The sequence below is a fragment of the Macaca mulatta genome, chromosome 9 (genome assembly GCF_049350105.2).
Source record: "Macaca mulatta isolate MMU2019108-1 chromosome 9, T2T-MMU8v2.0, whole genome shotgun sequence".
In the NCBI taxonomy this organism is placed as follows: Eukaryota; Metazoa; Chordata; class Mammalia; order Primates; family Cercopithecidae; genus Macaca; species Macaca mulatta.
The window spans coordinates 13,843,570-13,866,696 of NC_133414.1; the positions used below are offsets into that span (position 1 = coordinate 13,843,570).

The following is a 23,127-nucleotide window of genomic DNA, read 5'->3' on the forward strand; positions in this document are numbered from 1 at the left end:
ACCATGCCCAGCCTACCATAGTATTTTAACCATTTCCTATTGATAGATACTTAGGATTTAAAAATTTCTATAGACATATTTTTTACATATATCTTTGGCTACTTATTTGATCTTCTTAGGATAAATGTTTAGAAGACTTACTGGCTTGGTAAAATGGCCCATGCCTGTAATCCCAGCACTTGGGGAGGCCAAGGCAAGAGGATTGCATAAGGCCAGGAGTTTGAGGCTAGCTTGGACAACACAGCAAGATCCCATCTCTATTTATTTAAAAAAAAAAAAAAAAAAAGGAAGAGGCTTCACAAAGCCCTTTTCTTTTTCTTTTCTTTCTTTCTTTCTTTCTTTCTTTTTTTTTTTTTTGAGACAGAGTCTTGCTCTGTCATCCAGGCTGGAGTGTAGTGGGGTGATCTGGGCTCACTGCCACCTCTGCCTTCCAAATTCAAGCAATTCTCTTGCCTTAGCCTCCCGAGTAGCTAGGTCTACAGGTGCGTGCCACCATGCCTGGCTAATTTTTTTTATCTTTAGTAGAGATGGGATTTCACCTTGTTGGCCAGGCTGGTTTTGAACTCCTGGCCTTAAGTGATCCACCCACTTTGGCCTCCCAAAATGTCATGATTACAGGCGTAAGCCACTGTACCTGGCCCAAAGTATATGCATTGTTTCAAGACTTCTCCAAATTGCCAAATTCTTTCTTTTAGTGTCTTTTCCTCAGATACTTGCCAACATTAGGCGCTAGTCTAATCTTGCCTTTTATCTGATACTTTTTCTGGTTTTGACATAAACTGGTGTTTTTACAGCACTAACAACTAGATCAATGTGTACAGAGTAAACTAGAATTAGTTTTCAGTTCCAGGAGAGAATGTAGCAAGAGCTCCTTCCCCCAGGAGATGCTGGCATAAAACAGAGAACTGCGGTGTGTATTCGTTTTAATTTCTCCTTCTGTGCGCTAAAGACAAGCTTCTTGATCGGATAGGGTCTGGGCATAACGAAGCCATCAGCCACATTTTATCCACATGCCGGCCTCTCGACTCTGCAGCTATCTGATTTCTTGCTGCCCACCTTTCCCTTGCTTTCTTCAGGCCCCAGCTCTCCTGTTGTTTATCCCTTCCTTCTTCCTCTCCAAACTGTCCTCAGGAAAAGATCTGGTATCAGCCATTCCCACCTTGACAGAAACTGGAATCAAAGAGTGCATTCTTCTAGTTGTTTGCATGTAGTTTTTTATTTTTGTTTATTTGTTTGAGATGGAGTCTCTCTGTTGCCCAGGCTGGAGTGCAGTGGTGCGATCTTGGCTCCCTGCAACCTTTGCCTCCAGGGTTCAAGCGATTCTCCTGCCTCAGCCTCCCAAGTAGCTGAGATTATAGGTGTGCGCCACCATTCTTGGCTAGTTTTTTTTGTATTTTCAGTAGAGACAGGTTTTCACCATATTGGCCAGGCTGGTCTCAAACTCCTGACCTCAAGTGACCCACCCGCCTTGGCCTCCCAAAGTGTTGGGATTACAAGCTTGAGCCACTGTGGCCGGCCAAAAGCATTGTTCTTAATGAAAAAAATATATCAGCTGAAGGTTTTTTGTTGTTGTTGTTGTTTAAACAACCCTTATGTATTAAGCCTGGCTTCATAGCATTGAGATGCTCCTGACTACGTGGGGAAGCTCAGCTTTCCACACAGACCATGTTCGAAGTGGCACTGAGCAGAAGATAGGAGGGGTGTCCACGTGGAAAGGGTGTGTGATTCTCCTTGTCAAGGGTTTCAGCGTCATTCTTCAGTCTGCACCCATGGTGCTGGAACCAGCCTAAGAGTCCCAGAGACAGTTCTTTTTGGATAAACATAGAAACGGACCCTTCCACTGTTAAAGCTTGAAACTTGTTTTTTTTGTTGTTGTTGAGACCGAGTCTCGCTCTGTCGCCCAGGCTGGAGTGCAGTGGCGCGATCTCAGCTCACTGCAAGCCCCGCCTCCCGGGTTCACGCCATTCTCCTGCCTCAGCCTCCCGAGTAGCTGGGACTACAGGCGCCCGCCACCTCGCCCGGCTAGTTTTTTTGTATTTTTTTTAGTAGAGACGGGGTTTCACTCTGTTAGCCAGGATGGTCTGGATCTCCTGACCTCGTGATCCGCCCATCTCGGCCTCCCAAAGTGCTGGGATTACAGGCTTGAGCCACCGCGCCCGGCCAAAGCTTGAAACTTGTATTGTTATTATTATTTTTTATCTAAGTTCCTTCCTCGGGAAAACACTTTCAAGTCTCTAAAAAAAGTATCTGCAGGGTCTCTTGGCTCAGGCCTGTAATCCCAGCACTTTGGGAGGCTGAGCTGGGCAGATCACGAAGTCAGATAGAGACTATCCTGGATAACACGGTGAAACCCCGTCTCTACTAAAAATACAACATATTAGCCGGGCATGGTGGCATGCATCTGTAGTCCCAGCTACTTGGGAGGCTGAGGTAGGAGAACTGCTTGAACCCAGGAGGTGGAGGTTGCAGTGAGCCGAGATCATGCCACTGCACTCCAGCCTGGGTGACAAAGCAAGACCTCATCTCAAAAAAAAAAAAGTATTGGCCGGGCGCAGTGGCTCACGCCTGTAATCCAAGCACTTTGGGAGGCTGAGGCAGGCAGATCACGAGGTCAAGAGATCGAGGCCATTCTGGCCAACATGATGAAACCCCATCTCTACTAAAAATACAAAAATTAGCTGGGTGTGGTGGCGCACGCCTGTAGTCCCAGCTACTTGGGAGGCTGAGGCAGGAGAATCACTTGAACCTGGGAGGTAGAGCCAAGATCGAGATCACGCCACTGCACTCCAACCTGGTGACAGAGCCAGACTCGTCTAAAAAATTTTTTAAAAAAGTATCAAAGGACTGAATCTCACAGGCTCAGGGTAGCAGGTGCCTCCTTGGCACTCCCTAGTTCCTGTTTTCTTACACATTGTTACATTTCTTCCCTGCTGTTGTTTTTTTTTTTTTTTTTTTTTTGAGACGGAGTCTTGCTCTGTCGCCCAGGCTGGAGTGCAGTGGCCGGATCTCAGCTCACTGCAAGCTCCGCCTCCCGGGTTTGCACCATCCTAGTCAGTCAGGGAGGTAGATTTGAAACTGAGCTCCCATCTCCTTGGTTGCAGCACCCAATTAAAGCCTTCTTCCTTGGCAATAGATGAAATCTCAGTGAATGGCTTTCTGTGCAGCAAGGAGCAGGACCTGGATGGAACCGTGGTTTCTCAGTAACAGTATGCTGGTCAACCAGTTCTCTGTGGGAAAAATAAGCCCACATTTGTATCATTTGCTGATATTCATGGTGTTAATACATGTGGCAGATTTCAGGCTACCAATAGTGTAACAACTGGCTCATAGTACTCCTGTTTACCAGGCAGGCACGATGGCTCACACCTGTAATCCAGCACTTTGGGAGGCCATGGCAGGAGGATCACTTGAGGTCAGGAGTTCGAGAGCAGCCTGGCCAACAAGGCAAAATCCTACTAAAAATAAAACATTAGCCAGGCATGGTGGCAGGCACCTGTCATCCCAGCTACTTGGGAGGCTGAGGCAGGAGAATCACTTGAACCCAGGAGGCAGAGGTTGCTGTGAGCCAAGATGGCACCATTGCACTCCAGCCTGGGCAACAGACCGAGACTCCATCTGAAAACAAATAAATAAAAAAGTATTCCTGTTTACCAATCAGCTCTTTCATTGAGAAAGTTTTAGTGGTTTCTTTTACAATAGAATCTTCTGTAAAGATGGTATTCAGGGATCACACCCATCTCACCTGTTTATTCTAACAGACGTGACTAGAGGCATTGCTTCTCACTGTTACATATGTGTTAGGAGCCATATGAAATCTTTCTGTGATCATGGTGGCCAGTGGCTAACATGTCTCTGAAATTTAAGCCTACTTTTCTTCCTGAGACAGGGTCTTGCTTTGTAACCCAGGCTGGAATGCAGTGGCATGATCCCAGCTCACAGCAGCATCGAACTCCTGGGCTCAAGCAATCTTCCTGCCTCAGTCTGAGTAGCTTGGACTCCAGATACATGCCTCGTGCCTGGTTAATTTAAAAATTTTTCCTTTTTGCAGGGACAGGGTCCCCTTTGTTGCTCAGGCTCTCTCGTATACTGTATGGTGCATGATATTGGGCTATAATTAGATGCTCATTGAGGCAGGCTCATAATTCGTTGTCAAGAAGAATTTGGATCCTGCAACTTTGGGAATGGTGGCCTTTCTTTGAAAAAGAGAGTCTGGACCTGGTGCAGTGGCTCATGCTTGTAATCCCAACACTTTAGGAGGCCGAGGTGGGCAGATCACCTGAGGTCAGGAGTTCAAGACCAGCCTGGCCAACATGGTGAAACCCCATCTCTACTAAAAATGCAAAAATTAGCTGGGTGTAGTGGTGCAAGCCTGTAATTTCAGCTACTTGGGAGGCTGAGGCAGGAGAATCACTTGAACCCAGAAGGCAGAGGTTGCAGGGAGCCGAGACCGCACCATTGCACTCCAGCCTGTGTGGCAGAGTGAAACTGTCTCAAAAAAAAGTCTGTGTGAGACCCCTTAATTTTATAATAATCTGTCAATTCTAGCTAGTGTCAGATATCTAAAGCACAGGGAATTCTTTCTAACTGACAGTGCGGACAATAAAAAAGAAAATGCCAGCCGGGCGCAGTGGTTCGCGCCTGTAGTCCCAGCACTTTGGGAGGCCAAGGCAGATGAATCACTTGAAGTCTGGAGTTCGAGACCAGCCTGGCCACCATGGTAAAACATGATCTCCACTAAAAATATAAAAATTAGACAGGTGGCCGGGCGCGGTGGCTCAAGCCTGTAATCCCAGCACTGTGGGAGGCTGAGGAGAGGGCGGATCACGAGGTCAGGAGATCCAGACCATCCTGGCTAACACGGTGAAACCCCATCTCTACTGAAAATACAAAACATTAGCCGGGCGTGGTGGCGGGTGCCTGTAGTCCCAGCTACTCGGGGGGCTGAGGCAGGAGAATGGCATGAACCCAGGAGGCGGACCTTGCAGTGAGCCGAGATGGTGCCACTGCACTCCAGGCCGGGGGACAGAGCCAGACTCCATCTCAAAAAAAAAAAAAAAAAAAAAAATTAGACAGGTGTGGCAGCACGCGCCTGTAGTCCCTGCTACTCAGGAGGCTGAGGCAGGAGAATTGCTTGAACCTGGGAGGTGGAGGTTGCAGTGAGTGGTGTTGCAGTGAGCTGGTATTGCGCCACTGCACTCTAGCCTGGGTGACAAAGGAAGACGCCATCTGAAAACAACAACAACAAAGTAATGCGTGTGGGGCCATACACAGTTATTCTTTTCTACGTCACAATGCCTTAAAGTTTAGTAGGCATCAGAATCACCAAGTTGGGACATGGATGCAGCTGGAAACCATAATTCTCAGCAAACTATCACAAGAACAGAAAACCAAACACCACACATTCTCACTCATAAGTGGGAGTTCAACAATGAGAACACATGGATGCAGAGAGGAGAACATCACACACACGGGGGCCTGTCGCGGGGTTGTGGGTTAGGGGAGGGGTAACATTAGGAGAAATACCTAATGTAGGTGATGGGTTGATGGGTGCAGCAAACCACCATGGCACATGTATACCTATGTAACAAACCTGCATGTTCTGCACATGTACCCCAGAACTTAAAGTATAATTTAAAAAAAAAAAGGAAAAAAAAATCACCAAGTTTCAAAAATATAGATTTATGTCCCCTCCTCTCAATATTCTGATTCAAAAGATCTGGGTTGGCTCTAGAATCTATATTTTATGAGCAATTCAGGTGAATCTGATGCAGAGGCACAGGGGACACTGAGAGGCTGGGGTCTAGATCTTCTGAGTCCCACCTTGTATGAAGATTGGTCATCAGACATGAATACATTCGGACCTGTAGAATCACCCTGACTCGGGTGCGGTGGCTCACGCCTGTAATCCCAGCTCTTTGGGAGGCCAAGGCAGGTGGATTACCTGAGGTCGGGAGTTCAAGACCAGCCTGGCCAACATGGTGAAACCCCGTCTCTACCAAAAATACAAAATTAGCTAGGTGTGGTGGCGTGCACCTGTAATCCCAGCTACTTGGGAGCCTGAAGCAGGAGAATTGCTTGAACCTGGGAGGCGGAGGTTGCTGTGAGCCGAGATCGCGCCATTGCACTCCAGCCTGGGCAACAAGAGCGAAACTCCATCTAAAAAAAAAAAAAGAATCACCCTGGCTCAGCCGCAAGTCAGTATTCTCCCCTCCTGGCTTTTATCAAAGGCCAAAACAAGAAAGAGCCAGATAAGGAAATGTAGTGTTTTTACTCATTTTGATTTAATAATAAATTCCTTTTAGAATTTAATTTTATTGTGAAAAAGCTATTATCTGAAAAGAGAGTCATCACATTTTTTTCCCCGTTAGTCCCTACTAACGGATGCTCAAATACTAAAAAATGATGCTCAAAATGAGCTAAATTTAGTGTTCAATAAAAATCTTGTCCCACCCCTGGTTCTTGGTATAATTATGACTGCCTTTTTCTCCGTAGTTTCTGATGCCTCAGCTTTTATTTTAAAGTGCCTTAAATCCTTTTTGGAAATGCGCAATGTGTAACAAAGCAAAAAATAGATAAAACACAGAGAGCTGTGTGAGATATCATTACATTAACAAGGGACTCTCTCTTGGTCCATCCAAGGCTGTGGACTAGTAGGACTCTTTAGAGTTTGACTGTACCATTTCTTCTGCCCTTTAATATCAAATTCCCCTATCTACTACCTTCATTAGCACAGGACTGACCAGACCATCAGTAAACCATAAGCAATGTTCTCAGCTCACTGCAACCTCTGCCTCCTGGCTTCAAGTGATTCTCCTGCCTCAGTCTCCCGACTAGCTGGGATTACAGGCACCTGCCATCACGCTTGGCTAATTTTTGTATTTTTAGTAGAGATGGGGTTTCACCATGTTGGCCAGGCTGGTCTTGAACTCCCGACCTCAAGTGATCTGCCCACCTTGGCCTCCCAAAGTGCTGGGATTACAAGTGTGAGCCACTGTGCCCTGGCCTAGTTTTTTGTTTTTGTGTTTGTTTTTTGAGATGGAATTTCACTCTTGTTGCCCAGGCTGGAGTGCAATGGTGCGATCTTGGCTCACCGCAACCTCCGCCTCCTGGGTTCAAGCAGTTCTCCTGCCTCAACCTCCCAAGTAGCTGGGATTACAGGCATGTGTCACCATGCCTGGCTAATTGTGTATTTTTACTAGAAACGGGGTTTCTCCATATTGGTCAGGCTGGTTCTGAACTCCCGACCTCAGGTGATCCGCCTGCCTCGGCCTCCCAAAGTGCTGGATTATAGGCATGAGCCACCGCTCCTGGCCTAGGTTTTATTTTTCAACCACACTTATATTTTTTGTTTGTTTGTTTTAGAGGCAGGATCTTGCTCTAAAGGAGTTGACGCTGGAGTGCAGTGGCAAGATCCTAGCTCACTGCAGCCTTGGACTCCGGGGCTCAAGCGATCCTCCTGCTTTAGCCTTCTGAGCAGTTGGGACTATGGGTACATGGTACCACAACTGGCTATTTTTATTTTTTGTTGAGAAAGCATGTTGCTATGTTGCTCAGGCTGGTCTCAAACTTCTGGGCTCAAGCAATCCTTTTACTTTGGCCTCCCAAAGTGCTGGGGTTACAAGGGTGAACCACCACCATCAACCTTTAATCACACTTTTAAGAAAGTCTCCGAAAGGTTAGGGAGGGAAGTTGGGGGGAAAGGAAGACATATCTCGAAAGTGAAGGCTTAAAAATAAGTAGGGATTGGCCGGGTGCAGTGGCTTACGCCTGTAATCCCAGTACTTTGGGAGGCTGAGGTGGGTGGATCACCTGAGGTCAGGAGTTTGAGACCAGCCTGGTCAACATAGCAAAACCCTGTCTCTATTAAAAATACAAAAATAAATTAGCCGGGTGTGGTGGCAAGTGCCTGTAAATCCCAGCTACTCAGGAGGCTGAGGCAGGAGAATCGCTTGAACCCAGGAGGCGGAGGTTGCAGTGAGCTGACATCGTGCCATTGCATTCCAGTCTGGGCAATAAGAGTGAAACTCTGTCTCAAAAACAAACAAAAAAAAGTAAGCAGGGGTGATATAGTCACGTAGGTGCAATTTATCACTCATAGGGAGAGCACACCCCTCTCTCATTTGTATTGTCTCTCTTGGTCACTTTGTTCTTTCATCATTTTGACCCGTAGAACTATCTAGAAAATTAGACGAAACTAAGATGGCCAGATTGCCCTGGTTATTTTGGCCACTCCTTTTTTGGGAGACTAAGGGTTCCCTGCATTTTCTGCTGCAGTCCTCCAGGCATCTCAGATAGCTTAGAGTTCCCGATTCCTCCACTGCTCCAGACCCAAGGTTAATGGATGAGGGGAGAACTAATTCATTGATTTAGATGTTGGGTCAGAGCCAGGCTTTTGTTTGTGCTGAACTGCACTTAGGACTCAGAAGTTCTGCCAAAAAACCTGTGGCAATGCCATCCAATGTGAGACTGGGACCAGTAACTGGAAACAAAATAAGCTTTTTTTTTTTTTTTTTTTTTTTTTTTTTTTTTTTTAAGGCAGAGTCTCTTTCTGCTGCCCAAGCTGGAGTGCAGTGGAGCAATCTCGCTCACTGAAGCCTCCCAGGTTCAAGTGATTCTTGTGCCTCAGCTTCCTGAGTAGCTGGGACTACAGGCGCATGCCACCATGCCTGGCTAATTTTTGTATTTTTAGTAGAGATGGGGTTTCACCATGTTAGCCAGGCCGGTCTTGAACTCCTGACCTCAAGTGATCCGCCTGCCTCAACCTCCCAAAGTGCTAGGATTACAGGTATGAGCCACTGCGCCCGGCCAAGCAGCTTTTCTAGAATGTCTCTCAGCTCCATCCATGAGCATGACAGCAGGTCTTCCCCATTATTCAAACTGTAAACACTGAGTGTCTGATGAAAACTGGGCCCTGTGTGATTGTATTAGTCTGTTTTTACACTGCTGCTAAAGATACACCCGAGACTGGGTAATTTATAAAGAAAAAGAGGTTTGGCCGGGATTGGTGGCTCACGCCTGTAATCCCAGAACTTTGGGAGGCTAAGGTGGGTGGATCAGAGGTCAGGAGATCGAGACCCTCCTGGACAACATGGTGAAACTCTGTCTCTACTAAAAATAGAAAAATTAGGTGGGTATGGTGGCACGTGCCTGTGATCCCAGCTACTTGGCAGGCTGAGGCAGGAGAACTGCTTGAACCTGGGAGTCAGAGGTCGCAGTGAGCCAAGATCGTGCCACTCCACTCCAGTCTGGCAACAGAGTGAGACTCTGTCTCAAAAAAAAAAAAAAAAAAAAAAAAAAAAGACGTTTAATGGACTCACAATTCCATGTGGCTGGGGAGGCCTCACAATCATGGTTGAAGGCAAGAAGCACGTCTTACATGGCGGCATGCGAGCAGAGAGTGAAAGCAAAGCAAAAGGGGTTTTCCCTTATAAAATCATCAGCTCTCATGAGACCATGACAGCAGTATGGGAGAAACGGCCCCCATGATTCAACCATCTCCTACCGGGTCCCGCCCACAACATGTGGGAGTTATGGGAGCGACAATTCAAGATGAGATTTGGGTGGGGACACAGCCAAACCATATCAGTAATAATAATCAATATTATAATGGCTATCATTTTATACCATGTTTGACATTTTACAAGCCCTTCTATCTAAATCATCTCATGTGGTCCTGACAAAAATCACTGGAGTCGGTCCTAGTATCCCCTTGTGAAGTTCAGAGTCAATGAGTATTTGCCTAAGAACTCATAGTTAGTCGTTCATCTAAAGTTACAGAAGCAGTGACGGAGCCAGGATTTGAACACTGTGCTTTCAGCCACCCTGGAGAGGAGGTGGTGTGGTGGTTATGAATCCTGTAAGATGTAAGAAGAATTTTTCAGGCTGGGCGACGTGGCTCACGTCTGCAATCTCAGCCGTTTGGGAGGTCAAGGCGGGAAGATCACTTGAAGCCAGGAGTTTGAGACTAGCCTGGGCAACATAGCAAGACCCCATCTCTACCAAAAATACAAAAATTAGCTGGGTGTGGTGGTACACGCCTGTAGTCTCACCTACTTGGGAGGTTGAGGCAGATGATCCCTTGAGCCCAGGAGTTTGAGGCTGCAATCAAACTGTAATTGTGCCACTGCACTGCAGCCTGGCAACTGAGGAAGACCTTGTCGTTAGGAAAAGAAAAAAAGAAGAATTGCTTATGGAAGAGATCTACATATAAAACTACTTGAGTTTTGATTTCTTGTTTGACCTCGCGAATCCATTATGCTGGACCTTTCTCAGGGTTAGGGCCATATGAACTATAAACCTAGCATGGATGTGAATGTGGTCAAGACGGTAAGAACTGTGAGTATCTGTATAATTCACCAAGTGTCCAGCCATTGTCATAGAATCAGGGCCCAGCGCAGACAGAGTGGTTTCCTTTGGTCCCAGTCTACAAAGTGCCAGCTATCTACTGAGAGGGCCTCCCAGGTTCCATAGTGTAAGGCCAGGGATGAGGACGATGGAGACAAGCTCTGGCCAGTGAAGTGGCTTAGTTAGCACAAGAAGCAGTTGGGTTTCCAGGCCCTTCTGTGATGGAGCTGGGCCATGTGGGTAAGAACGTCCCAAGGCAGTTTGAACTCTTAGTCTGCTGGGCAAGGAGCAGGTTGCAGGGACAAGGGGCACCAGTCCTGCTGATCACCAGAGACTTCCAATCTCTTCCTCTTCTGGCCTGGCACCCCTCTTTCCTGCCCAGTATGAAGAAGGAAGGCAGATTTCTTCTCCAAATCCTGCTTTTGTGAGACTGACCTGTGATTGGGTGACATGTGTCATGACTACGTACCTGTTTTCCCTTTTTTTTTTTTTTTTTTTGAGATGGAGTCTCCCTCTGTCGCCCAGGTTGGAGTGCAGTGGCACGATCTCGGCTCACTACAACTTCTACCTCCCAGGTTCAAACAATTCCCCTACCTCAGCCTCCCGAGTAGCTGGGATTACAGGCCTACACCACACCCGGCTAGTTTTTGTATCTTTAGTAGCGCTGGGGTTTCACCATGTTGGCCAGGCCGATCTCGATCTCCTGACCTTAAGTGATCTGTCCTCCTCGGCCTCCGAAAGTGCTGGGATTACAGGAGTGAGCCACCGTGCCCAGCCCAGCCATGTTTTCCCCTCTTTTTTTCTTTTTTTGAGACGGAGTCTTGCTCTGTTGCCCAGGCTGGAGTGCAGTGGCGCGATCTCGGCTTACTGCAAGTTCCATCTCCCGGGTTTGCGCCATTCTCCCACCTCAGCCTTCCAGGTAGCTGGGACTACGGGTGCCCGCCACCACACCTGGCTAATTTTGTTTTTGAATTTTTAGTAGAGACAGGGTTTCACCATGTTAACTAGGATGGTCTTGATCTTCTGACCTTGTGATCTGCCCACCTCAGCCTCCCAAACTGCTGGGATTACAGGCGTGAGCCACCGCGCCTGGCTCCCGTTTGTAATGGATGGGTAATGCGCCCTCAGCACGACATACACAAGAGCTTTCCGATCTACCAGCACCTTCCCTCTTACCCTCATCTCACAATATACCCCAGTGTGCATTATTCCTGGGTACAGTGGGTGCCTGAGCTTCTCCCCAGTGCCATGCTCTCTCATCTGTTCTTTTTTCCTGGTGTTCCCCCTGCCTGGCATGTTGCAATTCCAACCCTGCAGCTATAGAGTTCTCACACATCTATGAAGCCCCTTTCAGAAGATCGCCACGGCCAGGCTCAGTGGCTCATGCCTGTAATCTCAGCACTTTGGAAAGCTGAGGTGGGAGGATGGCTTGAGGCCAGGAGCTTACGACGAGTCCTGGCAACATAGTGAGACCATATCGCTACCAAAAAAATAAAAATAAAAAATTAGCTGGGCATGGCAGTGTGCACCTGTGGTCACAGCTATTCAGGAGGCTGAGGCGGGAGGATCGTTTGAGCCCAGGTGGAGGCTGCAGTGAGCTATGATTGTGGCACTGCACTCCAGCCTTGGTGACAGTGAAACAGTCTCAAAATAAATCAAAAGAAAAAATAAAGACGGTAATCACTTGCTCCCATGCATTCCCATTGAGCTCGGGATACACGCGTATTATAGAACCTATCAAAATTTCACTTTAATTTCCCATTAGCCTCCCCATTCCTAATCAGGGGCTCTGCATCTTTCAGCTTCCTAGCACACTTCTTGCATACAGTAGGTGCCTCTTATTAGCTATAAGGAATTGACAATATGCAACTTACAGCTTCAAATGAAAGCCCCCACGGGAGGAAGTATAAGATAGGCAGACTAAGGAATGCACTGTGACTTAATTCCAACGTCTCCAAGCAGGACATGTCTTTCACTGTCCATGAAGAATAGTAAATAGTCGTCTGGGCGCGGTGACTCACGCCTGTAATCCCAGCGCTTTGAGAGGTCGAGGAGGGCGGATCACCTGAGGTCAGGAGTTCGAGACCAGCCTGGCCAACATGGTGAAACCCTGTCTTTACTTAAAGTACAAGAAATTAGCCGGGCGTGGTGGTACGTGCCTGTAATCCCAGCTACTTGGTAAGCTGAGGGAGGAGAATTGCTTGAATCCGAGAGGTGGAGCTTGCAATGAGCCAAGATTGTGCTGCTGCACTCCAGCCTGGGCGACAGAGTGAGACTCCGTCTCAAAAAAAAAAAAAGTAAATAGTGTCTTTTAGAGAAGTCCTCATAAATACAACGTGCTCTAGAATGTGCCTGTGCTAACATACTGAAGGACTGAGAGGACCACAGCTGTAGGCACCAGGAAGAATGTGCACCAGGGTGGCCCACTATTCCCACCCCAATACCTCCTTCCAGACATTTCTGCGCTCCTGAGGGAACAGAGCTTATTTCCTATTCGAAAGGCCCCAATCTGTAGCATCTTAAATTTGGTCTGCATCTGACTTCCTTTATTTTTATTATTTATTTATTTTGAGATGGAGTCTCGCTCTGTCGCCCGGGCTGGAGTGCAGTGGCGCAATCTCAGCTCACTGCAAGCTCTGCCTCCTGGGTTCATGCCATTCTCCTGCCTCAGCCTCCCTAGTAGCTGGGACTACAGGCGCCCGCCACCACGCCTGGCTAATTTTTTGTATTTTTAGTAGAGACGGGGTTTCACTGTGTTAGCCAGGACAGTCTCGATCTCCTGACCTTGTGATCTGCTCGCCTCGGCCTCCCAAAGTGCTGGGATTACAGGCGTGAGCCACCGTGCCCGGCCCTGCATCAGACTTCCTTTAAGTAGCACTAGGATTTTGGAGAAGGTTTTCATTGAGTGGAAACACCAGGAGGACAGTAAGAGCTTTGGAAAGGTAGACATGGAACCAGCTCTTTGCAGTATGAAGGACTTCTAAGAAGGATGGGGGAAGCTGGTAAGAAAGGAAACCATCTGGCTAGGTGTGGTGGCTCACGCCTGTAATCCCAACACTTTGGGAGGCCCAGGTGGGCAGATAATGAGGTCAAGAGATCGAGACCGTCCTGGCCAACATGATGAAACCCCATCTCTACTCCAAACAACAACAACAACAAAAAATTAGCTGGGCGTGGTGGTGGGCACCTGTAGTCCCAGCTATTCGGGAGGCTGAGGCAGGAGAATTGCTTGAACCCAGAGGCAGAGGTTGCAGTGAGCTGAGATCTCGCCACTGTACTCCAGCCTGGGCGACAGAATGAGACTCTGTCTCAAAAAAAAAAGAAAGAAACCATCTCACCTCTCACCTCACCCCAGTCTCATCTCAGACTCCTGGGCATCTTTCAGATCCATAGCTGACTCTCGGGAGTGGAGAAGAGAAGCTGTTCCAACACTATTCTAGGTATTTCCATGATCACCTCCAACCCCACGACAAACAAGGCCGGCAAAACCCACCCATGGAAACGAGCCATTGGGCTGACTTGTCTCCTGTGAAATCTCCAACGCTCAGCATAGTGCCCAGCCCATCACAGCGCCCAGGAAATGTGAAGTAGATGAATGAATGAATGACAACCAAACAAAATGGCCAGTGGATCCATTTGGTCAAACGACTTTAAGGATCAAATCAATTATAATTTTAAGCCAAATAAGCCTCCTGCTGGTTTTATTATGAAGACTAAATCAAGATTTGATTAGGTCATGTGCTATTTTACCATATTCATTGGAATAGTTTGGGTCCCAAGCACAGAATTTAGATCCTTGAGGGCAAGGATTACACCTTATTTTGCCCTCCTCTTCATCCAAATGCCATAGCTGATGATGCTATGAGGTGATTAGATAGAGTAATCTTGAGATGTCAAATATTTAAATCCAATTTTTCTCTAGTAAATGATCTTTCTCCATTAATTATATTTAACTTAGAGTATTTTGCCAATAGAAATAATCCCAAGTGGACTGAGTGCATAGTTGACGTGACCTTTTCAACGGAAAAAAAGGGCTTCTGTTAGTATTATACACAGAACTTTCAGTGCACTTACGCCTGCAAAACCAATTGTAGTTTTTGTAAAATGCATCTAAGAGTGAGAATTTCTCATTGTAAAGGAAAAAAATCGGCCAGGCACAGTGGCTCACACCTGTAATCCCAGTACTTTGGGAGGCCGAGGTGGGTGGATCACTGGGTCAGGAGTTTGAGACCAGCCTGACCAACGTGGTGAAACTCTGTCTCTACTAAAATTACAAAAGTTAGCTGGGCGTAGTGGTGGGTGCCTGTAATCCCCACTACACAGGAGGCTGAGGCTGGAAAATCACTTGAACAGGGAGGCAGAGGTTGCAGTGAGCTGAGATCGTACCATTGCACATTGTGCTCCAGCCAGGGAGATAATAGCGAAAGTCCGTCTCAAAACAAAAACAAAAAAACAGAAAACAAAAAACAAACAAACAAAAAAAAAAAGGAAAAAAATCATGCAAGAAAGAGGTAGAGGTTTCCTTGTAGGACATAGTAATCTGCCTGGAGAAATTCTCTAGTTTGTGAGGGTGAGTTCTGGTTGGATGCCAGGGGATTCCCCTGACAAATGCTCTTACAATATTCAGGAGGAAAAAGTTTCCTGACTTGACTTTAATTTGATTCTCAAGGATTTAAAGTTGTTTTCTTTGCAACCATGGCAAAGTACAAAACTGGAAACTATGAAAAGGCAAAAGGAAGCCATGAGAAGGAGAGTCATATATTCATGAAGAGCAAAATAATATATTTTTGTCCAAATTTGAGTCACTTCTGGTTGGGTGTGGTGGCTCACGCCTGTAATCCCAGCACTTTGGGAGGTTGAGGAGGGCGGATCACTTGAGGTCAGGGGTTCTAGACCAGCCTGGTCAACATGAAGAAACCTTGTCTCTACTAAAGATACAAAAATTGGCCAGGTGCGGTGGCTCACGCCTGTAATCCCAGCACTTTGGGAGGCCAAAGTGGGCGGATCATGAGGTCAGGAGAATGAGACCATCCTGGCCAACATGGTGAAACCCCATCTCTACTAAAAATACAAAAACTAGCTGGGCGTGGTGGCACGTGCCTGTAATCCCAGGTACTCGGGAGACTGAGACAGGAAAATCGCTTGAACCCCGGAGGCAGAGGTTGCAGTGAGCTGGGATCATGTCACTGCATTCCAGCCTGGTGATATAGCAAGACTCCGTCTCCGGAAAAAAAAAAAAAAAAAAATACAAAAATTAGCCAAGTGTGGTGGCACATGCCTGTAATCCCAGCTACTCAGGAGGCGGAGGCAGGAGAATCGCTTGAACCTGGGAGACAGAGGTTACAGTGAGCCGAGATCACCTTCCTGCACTCTAACCTGGGCGACAGAGGGAGACTCTGTCTTAAAAAAAAAAAAAAAAAAATTGAGTCATTTCAGATTCTGTAGTTTTGCCACCTCCACCCCCAGAACAAAGTCTTGGACTTCGGGCAACCTTGACTGGAGGGGACAGCTCTGTGCCCCTCAGCAGAGCTTGAGTTTAGCTGTCTCAGATGAGTCATTCTACCCAGTGAAGTAGATTCCACCTCTGTCCCAGAATGAAAATGTTTCAGTCAATTGCAGTGTTTACAGCCATGTTCTGGGTCCTTAGTAAATGTTCAATAAATATTTGCTCACTTAGGTAAACCAGATGTCTTGCATGAGACCCAAGAGCTAGGATTTCTGCTTTCTGGACGTTTTGGTCTTCAGTTATTGATGCATTTAGTCCTCAATAATTGGCTGCTTCACTGCCTTTATCCCCATCATCTTCTGTCATCACCTAGAGTCATGCTTTTTTTTTTTTTTTTTTTCTCTTTTTGAGACGGAGTCTTGCTCTTGTTGCCCAGGCTGGAGTGCAATGGCATGATCTCAGCTCACCACAGCCTCCGCCTCCTGGGTTCAAGCGATTCTCCTGCCTCAGCCTCCCGAGTAGCTGGGATTACAGGCATGCGCCACCTTGCCAGGCTAATTTTGAATTTTTTTTTGTTGTTGTTGAGACGGAGTCTCGCTCTGTCACCCAGGCTGGAGTTGGAGTGCAGTGGCGCGATCTGGGCTCACTACAAGCTCCGCCTCCTGGGTTCAAGTGATTGTCCTGCCTCAGCCTCCTGAGTAGCTGCGACTACAGGCCCCCGCCACCATGCCTGGCTAATTTTTTTTTTTTTTTTTTTGTATTTTTAGTAGAGACGGGGTTTCACCGTGTTAGCCAGGATGGTCTCGATCTCATGACCTCGTGATCCACTCACCTTGGCCTCCCAGAGTGCTGGGATTACAGGTATGAACTGAGCTTTTCTTGCTGACATCGAACCTCCTGGGAGAAGCTAAGGCTGGTGTTTCCATTTCCCTATGGATGGTGGGACTTTTCTCCACGCTCAGATAGTCTTGCCTATCTCTCCACCCCAACCCCATTCAACTTTGCTTGATTGAATTTTCCAGTCCTGACAGCTTAAAAGTCACAGGTTGGGCGCGGTAGCTCATGTCTGTAATTCTAGCACTTTTGGAGGATGAGGCGGGTGGATCACTTGAGGTCAGTAGTTTGAGACCAGTCTGGCCAACATGGTGAAACCCCATCTCTACTAAAAGTCCAAGAATTAGCTGGGCATGGTGGCAGGCTCCTGTGATTCCAGCTACTCGGGAGGCTGAGGCAGGAGAATCATTTGAACCCAGGAGGCGGAGGTTGCAGTGAGCCAAGATCATGTCACTGTACTCCAGCCTAGGCGACAGAGCCAAACGCTGTCTCAAAAAATAATACAAGTCATGGTGAACACCCACAGGCACGCCTTTCCTCCTCTCTTTCCAGTATTCAACATTTACCAGGTTTTTTTTTTTTTTTTTTTTTTTGAGATGGAGTCTCACTCTGTTACCCAGGCTGGAGTGCAATGACACGGTCTTGGCTCACTGCAACCTCTGCCTCCCAGATTCAAGCAATTCTCCTGCCTCAGCCTCCCGAGTAGCTGGGATTACAGGCGCCCGCCACCGCACCCGGCTAATTTTTGTATTTTTAGTAGAGACGGGGTTTCACCATGTTGGTCAGGCTGGTCTCGATCTCCTGACTTTGTGATCCACCCGCCTCAGCCTCCCATAGTGCTGGGGTTACAGGCGTGAGCCACCGCGCCTGGCCCTACCAGGCTTTCTCGTTGCCTCTTAGGATAGCAATAATTGATGACTAGTCCCCTGAAAATTTCCTGTGCAATGGAAGCTCCTTCCTTTCTGAATTGTCTTCATCAGTAGGTGCAGACACCAATTTTCACAAACACTAGAAATGCCAGTGCCAGCTTCCCATCCTAGGGCACCCAGGTTAGCCCACCTATGCCCTCTTCGTAGCTTCCACTGCTTTGGGTATAGAAATGGATCCAGGAACTCATGAGATACATGGCAGTAGGCAGAGAATATTCTACTGAAGAAGAGGGCAATTGAGGCTGCTTCATGGGAGATGTTGCCTAATTGCTCTAAGAGCTGGGATTTCGGCCGGGCGTGGTGACTCATGTGTATAATCCCAGCACTTTGGGAGGCCAAGGTGGGCAGATCACGACGTCAGGAGATTGAGAGCACCCTGGCCAACATGGTGAAACCCCATCTCTACTAAACATACAAAAATTAGCTGGGCATGGTGGTGCACGCCTGTAGTACCAGCTACTTGGGAGGCTGAGGCAGGAGAATGGCGTGAACCCGGGAGATGGGGCCACTGCACTCCAGCCTGGGCAACAGAGTGAGACTCTGTCTCAATAAATAAATAAATAGGCCTGGCGCGGTGGCTCGCGCCTGTAATCCCAACACTTTGGGAGGCCGAGGCGGGTGGATCACCTGAGGTCAGGAGTTGGAGACTAGCCTGGCCAACATGGCGAAACCCCGTTTCTACTAAAAATACAAAAATTAGCAGGGCGTGTTGGCACACGGTAATCCCAGCTACTCGGGAGGTTGAGGCAGGAGAATCACTTGAATCTGGGAGGTGGAGATTGCAGTGGGCCAAGATCATGCCACTGCACTCCAGCCTGGGTGACAGAGCAAGGGTCCATCTCAAAAAATAAAAAAATAAAAAAAATAAATTACAATGTCCTTTTTGAGATCATTTAGATTTTCTTTTGGATTTTTTTTTTTTATGGTTTTGTTACTACATCTTACTCTTCATCCATCTTGAATTCATTTTGACGTAGTTTTTATCTCTGATGCTGAAGGTAAACATAACTTGAGACGTCTCTCAGATATTTCATATTCTCTTACCACCATTAATTAAATAATTCATCCCTTTAGCAATGGTTTGTAAAACGCCTTTATCATAAACTCTCATTACATGTTCTGCTTCATGGTTGTCCTCTGTGTTCTATTCATCTACGTTCTACTATTTTTACCACTAACACCCGGCTTTAATCACTGCAATCTTACATATACCTCTAGAACTTTTCATCATTTCAAAGATCTTTCATGCATGTACTTTTTTTTTCTTTTTTGAGACAGAGTCTCACTCTGTTTCCCAGGCTGGAATGCAGTAGTGCGATCTCAGCCCACTGCAACCTCAGGCTCCCAGGTTCAAGCCATTCTCATGCTTCAGCCTCCCAAGTATCTGGGATTACAGGCATGCACCATCACACTATATATATTATATATATGTTTTTAGAGATAGGGTTTCCCCATGTTGCCCAGGCTGGTCTCAAACTCCTAGCCTCAAGTAATCCACCCCTCTCAGCCTCCCAAAATGCTGGGATTACAGGCATAAGCCACTGCCTCTGGCCTCATGCATGTGCTGTTTTTTTTGTTTTGTTTTGTTTTTTGAGACGGAGCCTTACTCTGTTACCAGGCTGGAGTGCGATCTTGGCTCACTGCAATCTCTGCCTCCGGGTTCAAGCAATTCTGCCTCAGCCTCCCAAGCAGCTGGGACTACAGGCACGCACCACCATGCCTGGCTAATTTTTGTATTTTTAGTAGAGACGGGGTTTCACCATGTTGGCCAGGATGGTCTCGATCTCTTGACCTCATGATCCACTCGCCTTGGCCTCCCAAAGTGCTGGGATTACAGGCGTAAGCCATGGCGCCCAGCCTGACATGTACTTTTATTTATTATTCCATGTAAAAAATAAAGATCATTCATTTTTCTCATTTCTTTTGTTCTACTTATTACTCATGTAAAAGCAAATGTTCTGAGAAACATATGTCTGGACTAAATCTAAGAAAAGGATTTTGCAATTCTGGGCCTCTTCTTGGGTGAAAAAAACAAAACAAACAAAATAAAAAGCATGATCTGGTTTTCAAAATGAAACACTACTAAACTGAAGAAACCAAAACAAAACAGTAGTGAAATCTGAGCATAAGCTTGTTTCATTTATTTTTTTTTAATTGAGAAAGGGTGTGTTAATTTTTTTTTTTTTTTTTTTTTTTTTTTTTTTTTTTTTTTTAGACGGAGTCTCACTCTGTTGCCTAGGCTGGAGTGCAGTGGTGCTATCTCAGCTCGCTGCAAGCTTCGCCTCCCGGGTTCATGCCATTCTCCTGCCTCAGCCTCCTGAGTAGCTGGGACTACAGGCGCCTGCCACCGCACCCAGCTAATTTTTTGTGTTTTTAGTAGAGACAGGGTTTCACTGTGCTCTCGATCTCCTGACCTTGTGATCTACCCACCTCGGCCTCCCAAAGTGATGGAATTACAGTTGTGAGCCACCGCGCCCAGCCAGGTGTGTTAATTTCAAGGTAAACCTGAATCTGTAAAGGAAGCCAACGTTATGATCATCTGAGATTTACGTTCCTAAACAGAAACCTTTCCAAATGAGCACAGACTCCATAGAAGTGGAAATAATTTCACTTACTCTATTCTTTTTCTTTCTTTCTTTCTTTTCTTTTTTTTTTTTTTTACATGGAGTCTCACTCTGTTGCCCAGACTGGAGTGCAGTGGTATGATCTTGGCTCACTGCAACCTCCACCTCCTGGGTTCAAGCAATTCTCCTGCCTCAGCCTCTTGAGTAGCTGGGACTACAGATGCCTGCCACCACACCCAGCTAATTTTTGTGTTTTTAGTAGAGACAGGGTTTCGCTATGTTGGCCAGGCTAGTCTCAAACTCCTGACCTCGTGATCCACCTGCCTCAGCCTCCCAAAGTGCTAGCATTACAGGCATGAGCCACGACACCCAGCCCACTTACTCTATTCTTTAGGAGTGACACATGAATCATTGATGGAGTCTACACTGAATGTCATCTACTGGGGCTCACGTTCCCAGAAAGAGGGTCTGTAGTGGTAGGTACCTAACACCTATGCAGTTCCCTCAGTATGGGGTCAACTGTCAGGGACTTAGGGAAGAGAGCTTCATCCAAGTATAAAACTTTGCAAATCAGCTTGACTTGGAACCTTTGTCATCATCACAAGCCACATCACAGCTGAGTCCAACAATCTAACTGATGAGAACATGGCGGCCAGGCGGCCTGGGTCGTTGACTGTCCCTCTACTCTAACAGTCTTCCTTATACCCCTTACTCAACTATCCTTGGGAAATGAGTATCCTGGTTCACAAGCAATCTCTAGGCAAGCTGTGCATCAGGAAAACCCACCACCATCTCTAGAAAGCAACTAGAAGTGTTCATCCTCTTAGGAAGAGGCAAGTCAGTCCGCCTTACCACCTGTGAATGGCACATGACCGTCAGTCCGCACATGCTTGTTGAATGAATGCGTGCATGAATGAATGACACTGGTCTAGGCTGTCCTTCACATGTCTTCATTCTTGTCAAAAACAGCCTAGACCACTACCCGAGGCTAAATAATAGTCAATATCAGGTCATGATCTTAGCAGTTTGGAAATTTTTACATGGCCTGAACATGTGTATAATTTCTTTTCTTTTTTTTGAGATGGAGTCTCGTTTTGTCGCCCAGGCTGGAGTGCAGTGGCATAATCTCAGCTCACTGCAGCCTCTGACTGCCTGGTTCAAGCAATTCTCCTGCCTCAGCCTCTTGAGTAGCTGGGATTACAGGTGCCCGCCATCATGCCCGGCTGATTTTTGTATTTTTAGTAGAGATGGGGTTTTGCCATGTTGGCCTAAAACTCCTGACCTCAGGCAATCCCCCCACCTCGGCCTCCCAAAGTGCTGGGATTACAGACGTGAGCCACTGTGCCTGGCCTGTAATTTATTTTCCCTATCTTGAACAACTCAAAAGAATATTAAAATATATATATATATATGTGCCAAGCAAGCCGCATCACGTCCACGTGTTCCTGGAGCTAGAGAGGCAGCTTTGTGTGTTTTTCTGCAGATGGGTAAATAAGAATGAGATGAAGGAGAGAGAGGGGCCTGTTTATGGGAACAAGTATCAGATGCCCCCATTAAAAACAAGCGCTGGTGACCGGGCATGGTGGCTCACACCTGTAATCCCAGCACTTCGGAGGTTGAGGCGGGGGGATCATGAGGTCAGGAGACCGAGGCCATCCTGGCCAACATGGTGAAACCCCATCTCTACTAAAAATACAAAAATTAGACAGGTGTGGTGGCGCGCGCCTATAATCCCAGCTACTCGGGAGGCTGACACAGGAGAATCACTTGAACCCAGGAGGCAGAGGTTGCAGTGAGCCGAGGTCGCAAGACTGCACTCCAGCCTGATGACGGAGTGAGACTCCGTCTCAAAAAAAAAAAAAAAAAAAAAAAAAGCGCTGGCCCAGGAAGGCACGCAGGCATCTGATTTCCTCTGCATTTTCTTTGGACTGTGTTTTCACGGAAATTGATGTTTCTGAAGAATATCTTGCCCAGGGCAGCTCATCTTTTCCAGAAATGGCCATGAGAAAAAAAGGGGGTCCTGAGCAAGGGAACCCACAATTTGTGTTGCAATTAGTTGGGGTTTTTTCGGTTCACAGTGACATCCTCCCTTCTCTCTATACACACAATAAATACGTGTGTCCCACTGTGGCAAGCCAGGTGTCAGCCGCTGCTAAAGTGTGGCAGGTTTAGGCATGAAACAAATCAAACCTCATTAAATCAGAAGGAAGACTGATCATAATTGGAGAAAATCTTAATCTCAGCATTTTAAAAAGGAGGATGACAATCTGGCCTAACAGAAAGCTGCCTCATAGAGGCGTCCATGGGGACCACATTAATAAACTGGGAATAAGACACATACTTAATAGGGATTGTTGTCTGGAAAGAAGTGCATGTGACCAAGGCACTGAAAATTCCCTCAAAACAGTACAGTCTCCAACATCTTTGTTTACCTTGTTCATTTGTATGATCTTTTTTTTTGGTGGTGGGGTGGGAGATGGGGGGTGCGGACAGAGTCTTGCTCTGCTGCCCAGGCTGGAGTGCAATGGCTCAGTCTTGGCTCACTGAAACCTCGACCTCCCGGGTTCAAGTGATTATCCTGCCTCAGCCTCCTGAGTACCATGGACTACAGGCGCACGCCGCCATGCCCGGCTAATTTTTGAATTTTTAGTAGAGATGGGGTTACACCATATTGGGCAGGCTGGTCTTGAACTCCTGACCTTATGATCTGCCTGCCTCGGCCTCCTAAAGTGCTGGGATTACAGGCATGAGCTACCACACCCAGCGAAAAGAATATATATATATATATATATACATATATACATACACACACACACACACATATATTTATGTTTTTTTTGTTTTTGTTTTTTTTGCTAAGTAAATGCAGAAAGGCTTCAAATCAGCCACTGCTTGGTCGCTGTGAATTTTAAATTAGAAGTGTCTGAACTCAATGAACGTGCATCACAGACTGAAATTCATCATTTCATCATCTACCATAAAACCTGCACACATGGCCAAGCCTCGGTTA

At 46.8% G+C, this 23,127-nt stretch overlaps 1 protein-coding gene and 1 long non-coding RNA gene across 2 annotated transcripts in view; one reads left to right on the forward strand and one right to left on the reverse strand.

The window, feature by feature from the left end:
• LOC144331075 (uncharacterized) overlaps window positions 1–13,858 on the forward strand; it is a 29,527-nt gene extending 15,669 nt beyond the window's left edge. Inside the window, exon 3 of the long non-coding RNA XR_013397924.1 lies at window positions 13,730–13,858. This is a non-coding gene — a long non-coding RNA (uncharacterized LOC144331075). The remainder of the gene's footprint in view (window positions 1–13,729) is intronic.
• Window positions 1–23,127, reverse strand: part of UPF2 (UPF2 regulator of nonsense mediated mRNA decay) — a 484,524-nt gene that overhangs the window by 380,610 nt on the left and 80,787 nt on the right. The window lies entirely within an intron of this gene.